This window comes from Diabrotica virgifera, chromosome 4 (assembly GCF_917563875.1).
Source record: "Diabrotica virgifera virgifera chromosome 4, PGI_DIABVI_V3a".
NCBI classification, from domain to species: domain Eukaryota; kingdom Metazoa; phylum Arthropoda; class Insecta; order Coleoptera; family Chrysomelidae; genus Diabrotica; species Diabrotica virgifera.
In genome coordinates this window covers 223,611,455-223,622,579 of record NC_065446.1, presented here as the reverse complement: position 1 = coordinate 223,622,579, position 11,125 = coordinate 223,611,455, and the positions used below count along the sequence as shown (strand labels likewise).

The 11,125-nt window shown below is 36.2% G+C and overlaps 1 long non-coding RNA gene across 1 annotated transcript; it reads left to right on the top strand.

Annotated features, from left to right (window-relative positions):
• Positions 1–9,424: 9,424 nt before the first annotated feature.
• On the top strand, positions 9,425–10,798 carry LOC126884090 (uncharacterized). The gene is made up of 2 exons (XR_007697844.1): positions 9,425–9,541; positions 9,574–10,798. It is a non-coding gene; the product is annotated as an uncharacterized LOC126884090 (long non-coding RNA).
• The last annotated feature ends 327 nt before the right edge of the window (positions 10,799–11,125 follow it).

Here is an 11,125-nt window from a genome sequence, read left to right as displayed (position 1 = left end):
CAAATACTTTTAAGCGCGGTTCAAAATGAAATTTTCGAAATGTCTCCGGGTAACTTTATCCCGTATGTACGCTGCAGACCATGCGAATGTTTTTGGTAGAGTTTTTTCTCTGTCCAAGTATTTTTTTTACAAAAATATTATAAGGATCATTTTAAAGCCTTTTGACAAAGAAATTTGACTGTTAATAATAAATAATAGTAATAATAAATTGTCTTACTCGGGTATACATGCGAAAAATTTGTGCCCAGTAAAATATGTTACAAAATATTTAAACAAATATGGTCCATTAAAATATTAACGGCGTAGGCGCAAAATATCCCTCCCATATGTTTTAAATATATTTATTTTTTTCGAATCCTGAGAAAACTAATAAGTATTTTTGAAAAATTTAAACGCAGAATGAAAATTTGCATTATTACCGAGGGTCGAAAGTCCATGAAAAGTTCTGTGGTTATTTTAAGAAGATACAGGGATGAAAAAAAATTAGTGTGATTTTTAATTTCAAATACCTCATTCAAAAGAAAGTTGTTAGTTATTCTAAGGGACTTTCGGCTCTCGGTAATAATATAATCTTTCATTCTGTCTTTAAATTTTTCAAAAATACATATTAGTTCTCTCAGGATTCGAAAAAAAATGAATGCATTTAAAACACATTGGAGCGCCTTCTTTCGAGGATCCAGATTAAAAGTTTCTGAGTAACCAAAGAGTCAATCTGCAAATCAAATATCGGATGGTAAAATGTTATGTCCATTTTATTCTTGTTTATTGGATTGTTAATGCTGATTTAATAAGTAAGCTGTAAGCTTTTGAGATGTGCCTTTTTAGAAGAATTTTGAAAATATCATGGACCGGTCATATTACGAACGAAATGGGGTTGCACAGAATGGGAAGGAACAGAGAAATTTTGACCATTATTAAAAGGAGAGAGACAGCATATTTGGGGATTATGAAGGGTAAAATCGAAGGAAAAAAGATCCTGGTAGACGATAAATATCCTGGTTGAAAAATATTCACGCGAAAAGAAAATCAGAAAATTAAGATTCGTTAGTTATGTGCACACTACGAACCCAAATGCTGTTGATTTCAATAAAATCGCACAAACGAGATTAAGAGCATAGGGGCAAAATTTCAGAGCAATGCTTTTTAAATGCATTCAATTTTTCGAACCCTTAGAAAGCTAATTGATGTTTTTGAAAAATTTGAACGCGGTATGAAAGATTCCATTATTACCGAGAGCCAAAAGTTCCTTGAAATAAACAAAAAGTGTCTTTTGAATGAGATATTGTTTTCACCCAATTTTGAAAAAATGTGAAAACGTTGAATTATCCACGTCCGTCTGTCCGTCCCTCCGTCTGTCTGTCGGAAAACTCAGCTCCTCCGTCATTATACCAGAGTAGAGGTATGGCAAATGAGGTTTCGAATAAAAGCTTATAATCCAAGGATGGTACTAAAGGTGAGAAATTTTACCTAGGACTTCTAGTTTTAGAAATGTGACCGGAAGTACTCTTTTGAAGTGACCGGAAGTACAATTGATATAATATTTGACGCGCCTGCGAAAAACGAGGATATACTTCCGGTTTCATGACTGTCTGTCCGTGTGTCCTTCCCCACAGACGTTTCATATCCCCAGCCCCTATTGTCATCATCTTACGACGGCTTTGGTTTTTGGACCCTTAGGGATCCGGGCAGCCTGCGAAGTCTTCAGAAATTAGTCGCCTTAGTTTGAGCTTGTGCTTTCCAATGATACATCCCCCTAGATTATTTAAGACATTTTTACACTTTAGCCAACCCCATTGTAATTCCTTTTAAATTTACACAAATCCCAACAACTGTCAATAAGTTAAATAAATTCGACAACTTTACATTAACACAAAATTTCTTTTCTAAATCTTAGGTTTTTGACAAAAAGATTTTATTACTGATTTCAGTTATCGAATATGTATTAACATTTGTGTAATGTGGATTGCCTATCCATCTCCACTAACAGTATACGCATAAACATTTTTAACAACATTTTGCTTACTGAATTTCAAATGATAATTTTCACAATGGAGTGTGTTGTTACATCATTTCTAATTTTAACAAACTGTAAACAATAGTCCTCAAATATGACAGGCTAATTTTTCAACTTCCTGTGGAACTGTCATTTATGTCTGTCCTGTCATCGTTCTGAGGTCTCCACCTATTTCATTGTCATTTGCTACCAGACTTTCACCATGTAATCTAGTCACACCACAGCTCAGATGTTACCGGGGGCATTATTTTAAAATAGTTTAAACATCCATGCTCTAATTGGCATTTTTAAATGATGTTTCCTTTAACGGACCACTTATACAGGGCTTTGACCCACATATTTTTGTTAAACTATATCTTGGTGATTAGCATGTAAACTTCACGTGAGTATAACCGACAGTTTTTTTAACCTTGGTCAAAATTTCAATCTTTGCATTATTTTATCAGGTTATATTCATTTTAGGTAAGCACTGATGATGACTGGTAAACCAGTCGAAAACTAGTTATGTGATTGTGTTGTAGCCCTTTTTAGAGATTTTAAATATATACCTTTTATAAAGGATTTACTTTTTTTAAAGTAAAAAAAAAAAGTGATATTGTGCCGATGCGTGCTTTTGCCTTGGGGAGTGAGTTTCACCCCCCCTCCTGGGTGAAAGAATATATGTCCAAAATAAGTCGGGAAATTGATAAACTAACTAATTATAAGTAACTTTTGTTCTATAGAGTTTTTTCACAAAATCAATACTTTTCGAGTTATTTATGAGTGAACATGTTCATTTTTCAACAAAATAACCACGTTTTTAGACGGGTTTCGCAAAAAATTCAAAAAGTAAGTATTTTATCGACAAAAATGTTCTTGCCAAAAATATATTCGGTAAAAAAGTAAAAAAATGTTGTATGCATGAGGTCTATATACCTAGCAGAACCCGAGTTCTAGCTAATGAAAAATAGGTTCATGTTCGCCAAATTCCAAATTTAGTATTTCAACGTGAACTATCAAAAAAAATTTTGATAGCACTTTTTGGGGAAAATTCATTACATCTTTTGTTAAAGTGTTTAAAGCTTTATTTCTGTTTTTATAAAAAAAGGTTCTAGCATCAAATGTAAGCAATTTACGCTCAAAATAAAGTTGGTCCTTTTGATTTGGCACAAAAAAAAATCGGAAAAATCACCTAATTACCAACATCAATTAAATTAATCGTTACCGCTTCTGAAGTTACTTTACTTATGTTGTGTTTATATGATATGTAAGTATCGTCAATTCAAAGTGCTTATTTTTGAAAGTAATTGGTTTTAAAGTAAAATTTTTAAGGTTATTAATTTTGAAAAAAATGTTTTTTTTTTCGGTATAAACGTTATACGAGATCTGATTGGGTGTAAAAATCATCTGTCAATAATTGTTCAATATGGAGATTTTGGATAAACACATTAATGTTGTGTATATTAGTTTTTATTGTTGCGATGGCAGAGAAAAATGCAAGTTTATAATATTGTAGTGACTTTTTAAATAGTTTTTAAAAGCGACAGGTACGTAATAATTGTAAATGTTTAAGTATCCTAATAAAAAATTTCATAGGTAGGACCTACCTATTTGGAAAATTTAAAAAGAACCTACTAAAATAGTATGTAATGCTTTGATTTACATAATTTGATTACCATCAAAATTTCTATTAATATTCACCTAATATATTGTTTTCTTGCTCTATGTTTTGTTGTATTCTAATATTTCTTTCAATTCTAAATAATTTCAATTCAAAATCAAAATAATTTGGTTAAATTCAGAACCGTCAAAAGTTTAATCCGTTTAGTTAGTGGATATTCGCACATGATGACACATGGTCTCCGTGGGTAAAAGTATAAGGTGAATGAATTTCAATACTAACTGCTCTGATAAGTGGGTTCGAACCCCAATGAAAACTTTTATTTTTTTTATACATTTTATGATTGTAAGTTTATTATAAATTTTTTTTTAGAAAATATGTATTTAGTTAAAAAAATTTCCTACATTGTTCAGAAATCATTTGTGGCATTTTTCAATGTGTTTGTTTGTGTGTGTTTTATTCTTTTAATATTTTAATTTTTGGCACTGTTTTAATAAAAAATTTTGAGAAGTAGTAAGTATTAAAATTAGTTTAATATTTAAATAAAATATAAATAAGCTGTTTAAAGTATATTAATTTCGTTGAAATCATATAATAGAAGTATAACTTCTTACGTGCGTACAAAGTACACACACATTCTTTTTTTATTATTATTATAATGAATGGTAAATTTTACTAAAATGCTGTAAGAGTAAGAAAATAGGTTCAGAACAAATTCATACCTACATGCGCACAGACATACCACCAGGGCCGCCGAGAGGGAGGAGCGGGCCCCGGCAAGAAGTGGCGAACGGGCCCCCGACAAAAAGTGAAGAGCGAAAATGTTCAACTTTTATAGAAATAAAATTATCAATAGTAAAAATATGTAATAAAAAACATTTCAAATATAAATTCTATTAAATTTTGATTATTATAATAGTGAAAATATTTATAATACAGGTGCTTTTCGAGTTTTCTGATTGGAAAAGATGTCTATAACTTTCGAAAATTCGCATGACTTTACCAAATTATTCTCAATGCACAAAGTTTGAAGCGTTTAACATGTCTGCTCATATGGGAACAAGGAAAGACTATCTATAGAGATACTGGGGGGTAAGAATGGGGCTAAAGAAGAAGAAGCAGACACATAAAGCCTCGTTGCGGGACGGCAGCTCATTTGTTGTGCGGGAGCTAGGTCGTAGATTCGTTAGGGAGGGTGAAGGGGTGTTAAGATGACTACACTACCATAACTAAATACATAAGGGTACTTACTCTGACTAGAGGATCTTTCTACTATTTAACAAAAAGGGACGCCGTTTGAAATAAATCCTCTATTTCACCTATGGGTACTTACTGGATACTTTCTTACTTACGGGTACCAATCGGGGGGACAATCATCATTGATTCCTCTTTGGGGTTACATTGGGACAACATCTTTCCTTATTATTGGCTTCTATGCCATATTCTTTCTTTTCTCCTGAACTAAAACTTTCATACAGTTGCATTAGTTTTCTGTTAAAATTTTTCCAAAGGCTACAGAAATGAGATGATAGATACACTTTCACAAACATTTATTTAAAACTTTACGGTGGTTTTTTTTTTAAACAAACAAAAAAACTTTTAACAGGAAATGATTTTACAGGACAAAATATCTACAAATCTTTTACATTACAAAAAAAATCTTCAATTTAACATAACAAAAGAATGACAAAAGAACTTGTTGGACAGTGTATGTCAAAACAAAATTTTGACGCAGCTGTCAAAGGTCAAAGTCACTGTCATTTTAATTTACAAGTTGCATCATGAAAGCACAAACAACTATTATTTTTCAAAACTCTTTACCAACAAAAATATTTATCCATTTGGGATCCTTGCAAAATTTAAAAAAATATATCATACCATATTTAAATAAAATCCTTTATCACACGTCACAAACTACACGGAAAGGGGGTTCATCTACAAACAAACAGGGTCATCGACCTGAGGTGGGCTTCATGGCTTCCTTTTTATTTCGGGGCAATCAACTGGATAAACATCACGGGACTGGAACTCAAAATGTCTACATCAGGACATCAATCGGGACTCGGAAGACTTCATTTAAACAGGAACTTGGACAAGATACAGGGACTTCATACCACGCCGGCGTATAGTACTGCGTCACAACTCAAACACAGTGTAAGAGCACCCAACTTCACTACGGGGTAAAAAAAAAATCGTGCCCTCACACTAGATCTTCCAGAACGACATACTATACCCTTTACCGGCGGGTAACAAAAGGCACCACGCCCTTTTGGGGTGAGTCGGCAAGCGATCTTCACGCTTGAAGAAATCAAACCGGACTGATCTGCGCTTCGGTCTGAAGCCACAGATCGGGGAAAATACGACGGAAGTACCGAGCGATTTTGATCCTTAGGGATGCTTAGTTGACAAGAACTCAACTTTCAGTTCAAGATTTGTTCTAGAAAGTTCATCTACGCATTAGAACTGTACTTTTGTCAACACTTCTTACAAATTCTGTTTTTGCGTCTCAAATAAACAGGAATCTTGTAACACATTGAAATGTTGCTGCAATACTTCATGGCTGTATACAGGGTCGGCTTGGGATCTTATAATGATATTGAACTTCACAAAATAAATTAAAAAAATAGACATTCTTTTTGGGAATTGGGATATTAAATTAATGTTGGAGTTTTTTCAAACGTTACAAAGCCTCCGCGCAAAAGAGAAACCTGGATAAGATTATCCAGTTTTCGATAACAAACAGAAAAAAATCCAACACGGACATCTTAGGTGTGACAGGACAACAATATCAAAATATTTAGATAATGGCTAGTGGGGATTAAACAAAACAAAAAAGTCGTTAGGGATTGGGCTAGCGTGCCATCAATCGCCAGACTCTTTAAAGTCGAGTAGACTTAAATGTTTCTTGACTCTACAAAGAACTGTAGGTGACAAGAGTTTCTGTGCCTTGGGAAAGAAACTAAACTTGTGCCCTGTGTGGACCTCGCTGACATCCACAGCAGTAACACAAGTGACATACCAGGGCAGACACAGCCTTGTCACCTCGTTGCCTAACCGCGAGCGGTTCACAAAAACTAAAAAGTTGATGTTTGACAGATAAACATCTGCCCAAACTCTGCTAACACCTAGCGAGTTTCACGGGACATTTCGGCAACGGTTCTGCAAAACGAGGATTTAGACAATCCAGTCTAAACACCTCAGTGAGACAAAATCTCACCAACAACTTACTTCAACAACTCATTCAAACAAAACAGGGCTAGACAAAAGGGTATATGACAACAACAAGGACTAAAATCAAGACAATATTAACAAGGGGGGAGGGGGGATACGTGTGACAACAACAAAAGACCGAAAAGACTAGTATACTGGGTTCAAACAGGATATCAAACTTTTTAAACAAGACTAAGGGAAATGAACGCAACATATGATATAGAGAACACTACATCATTACGTTTTCAATCAACAGTCCAATCCAGGACATAAGAACCTTTCATGAACGTTCACTAGACAACTCTCTCATTTTCAAATCACAAGCTGGGGAAAGACTTCATTTTCAAAACAGGGCTACACTTCACTTTTCGAAACAGGGGATAGACTTCATTTTTCAAGACAGGGGGGTTGGGCTTTACTTTTCAAAACTGGGGATAGACTTACTTTTCAAAACTGGGGGCATTTCATTTCTCAAGACTGGGGGTGGACTTTATTTTTCAAAACGGGGGGCTACTTTTTCAAAACAGGGGATGAAAGCAACACGCAAGGGGAAGACCAAAGGGACATTGGAAAGTATGACAGTTCTGACGAACAACCGCTTCCATTTATCGACCGAAAGCAAGCTTCACCTGTACTCAACGCGGCCAGATCCTAACCTCACCAGCCTTGTCACAGCTTCTGCTCTTGGCCTACTTTCAATCAACAAAGAGAAGAGAGGTCAACTAACTATTCGCCAAAAAAAATCAAACTCCAGCACGGACACGGGCTAACAGACAACACGGGCTAATAGACAACACGGGCTAATAGACAACACGGGCTAATAGACAACACGGGCTAATAGACAACACAGGCTAATAGACAACACGGGACAACAGACAATGGGCTCTAAAACTTCCAGAAAAAACAGGGATAGACAAACAAACAGACAACAACATACTTTTTGACTTCTAGATATACTCAGGGGCTTACAAACACAAACAATATTGAAATTTGGTTCCTATATGAGCTCACACGGGATAAGACATTTCTTGCTCCGACTACTAATGAAAGTGTTCACAGATAGTTGAACAACACTTCCTTCATCACGAGTATTACACTTGTGACATGTCAGATACAAAAAGACATACTTCATTCACGGGGGGACTTCAACTACTTCACTGGGGGGGAGACTTCAACTACTACTTCACGGGCTCTTTTTAACTAACCTCTGGCATCCTTTTGACACCTACAAAGATAGATTAGTCAAAAAAAAAACAAGGGGCAACACAGACAAGGGGGGGGCTTTTTCAGGGGCTAACTTCTACACTTCAAGACAGTTATTCCCAAACAGTGTCGACAGAGAACGCTATCTTCAAATCTAAAAGTGACAGCTTTTCTCCTGGCTGCTTGAAAAAAACACAGAAGTGGGGGGCCTCTCCACGGTTTCCCTCTTCACTTCTTCACGGGGCCACTTCTCAAGGGGATGACTTCTCAATGGGATGACTTCTCCAACTAACCTGTGGCATGACATACACCAACAGAGATAGGCTTCGCTGGAAAAACAAGGGACTACTCTCACACAGACTATACGGGGCTAAGCTCATACACGGACCATACCAACAACATCACACATCTACTCAAATGACCAAATCAATAATCACAAAAAACGGTTATTCTGTAAAAAACTGTTGATCTATAGGAATACATGCAAAAAATACAACATACTGTTATACTTCATAATTGGATTCAATATTCAAAATATTTAACGTTACTTTTAATCAAAATTTTCAAAAAAATTTTACGTTACTTTTTTATTCAACTGTTTGTCTATATATATTTCATCAATATTTTCAAAAAAATTCAAATCAATGCTTTCATCATGGGTACAATATCAATACAATACAGTTAGTACGCTACAATAACATACAATTCTGTTCTACGATACTTACAATACAATACAATACCAGTATACATATGGGGTTACAAGTTAAATACACTATGATGTATGAAATGGTACATGCCTATACAATCAACAGCACGACCAAATCAACATCACAACAAAATGTGTACATACTTACACCTCTTTGGAAAAATTATTAACATTCTGCAACAAAAACTACAAAAATGGGCTCTTTCATGGGGACTAACAGACTGAAACAGTTTCGGGGGCACTAAAAGACATGAAACAGTTTCGGGGGGGCAAGACAAGAGGAATCTGGGCTAAACTACATGGGAAGACTGGGGCGATATCTACTCAGGTCAAACTTCAGGGTGTACGTTACAAATGTAACACTAAGTGGGGGGTGGCTAAAGACATTGGGGACTAGTAGATAGGCTAACTACTAGTTGAACATGTCTACAAGCTAGACTTGTAACAATGGGCATACAAAACATGACACGAGTCGAGCTTCCATGTTATCGGAAACACTTGCACCACAAACTGAGATCGGCTACCCAAGACGGGCACTGCCTAACAGTTGTAGTACAAATGAGACCGAAAGGAGGCTAAAAGGACATGGTAGTGGGAACATGCAAATGGGGTCTGAGGGAGGCCAAAAAAAGTACAGGCCCCACGTTGCCGGGGCCATTTGACGCGTTTAGAGCCCCACACGTTGGGCGCAATTTGATGCGTTTAGAGCCCCACACGTTGGGCGCAATTTGAAGCATTTTACATACAACTGGAGCCGGAAGGAGGCCAAAAATGAGTCGAGCCACACACGTTGGGCGCCATTTGAAGCGTTTAGAGCCCCACGTTGGGCGCCATTTGAAGCGTTTAACATGTCTGCTCATATGGGAACAAGGAAAGACTATCTATAGAGATACTGGGGGGTAAGAATGGGGCTAAAGAAGAAGAAGCAGACACATAAAGCCTCGTTGCGGGACGGCAGCTCATTTGTTGTGCGGGAGCTAGGTCGTAGATTCGTTAGGGAGGGTGAAGGGGTGTTAAGATGACTACACTACCATAACTAAATACATAAGGGTACTTACTCTGACTAGAGGATCTTTCTACTATTTAACAAAAAGGGACGCCGTTTGAAATAAATCCTCTATTTCACCTATGGGTACTTACTGGATACTTTCTTACTTACGGGTACCAATCGGGGGGACAATCATCATTGATTCCTCTTTGGGGTTACATTGGGACAACATCTTTCCTTATTATTGGCTTCTATGCCATATTCTTTCTTTTCTCCTGAACTAAAACTTTCATACAGTTGCATTAGTTTTCTGTTAAAATTTTTCCAAAGGCTACAGAAATGAGATGATAGATACACTTTCACAAACATTTATTTAAAACTTTACGGTGGTTTTTTTTTTAAACAAACAAAAAAACTTTTAACAGGAAATGATTTTACAGGACAAAATATCTACAAATCTTTTACATTACAAAAAAAATCTTCAATTTAACATAACAAAAGAATGACAAAAGAACTTGTTGGACAGTGTATGTCAAAACAAAATTTTGACGCAGCTGTCAAAGGTCAAAGTCACTGTCATTTTAATTTACAAGTTGCATCATGAAAGCACAAACAACTATTATTTTTCAAAACTCTTTACCAACAAAAATATTTATCCATTTGGGATCCTTGCAAAATTTAAAAAAATATATCATACCATATTTAAACAAAATCCTTTATCACACGTCACAAACTACACGGAAAGGGGGTTCATCTACAAACAAACAGGGTCATCGACCTGAGGTGGGCTTCATGGCTTCCTTTTTATTTCGGGGCAATCAACTGGATAAACATCACGGGACTGGAACTCAAAATGTCTACATCAGGACATCAATCGGGACTCGGAAGACTTCATTTAAACAGGAACTTGGACAAGATACAGGGACTTCATACCACGCCGGCGTATAGTACTGCGTCACAACTCAAACACAGTGTAAGAGCACCCAACTTCACTACGGGGTAAAAAAAAAAACATCGTGCCCTCACACTAGATCTTCCAGAACGACATACTATACCCTTTACCGGCGGGTAACAAAAGGCACCACGCCCTTTTGGGGTGAGTCGGCAAGCGATCTTCACGCTTGAAGAAATCAAACCGGACTGATCTGCGCTTCAGTCTGAAGCCACAGATCGGGGAAAATACGACGGAAGTACCGAGCGATTTTGATCCTTAGGGATGCTTAGTTGACAAGAACTCAACTTTCAGTTCAAGATTTGTTCTAGAAAGTTCATCTACGCATTAGAACTGTACTTTTGTCAACACTTCTTACAAATTCTGTTTTTGCGTCTCAAATAAACAGGAATCTTGTAACACATTGAAATGTTGCTGCAATACTTCATGGCTGTATACAGGGTCGGCTTGGG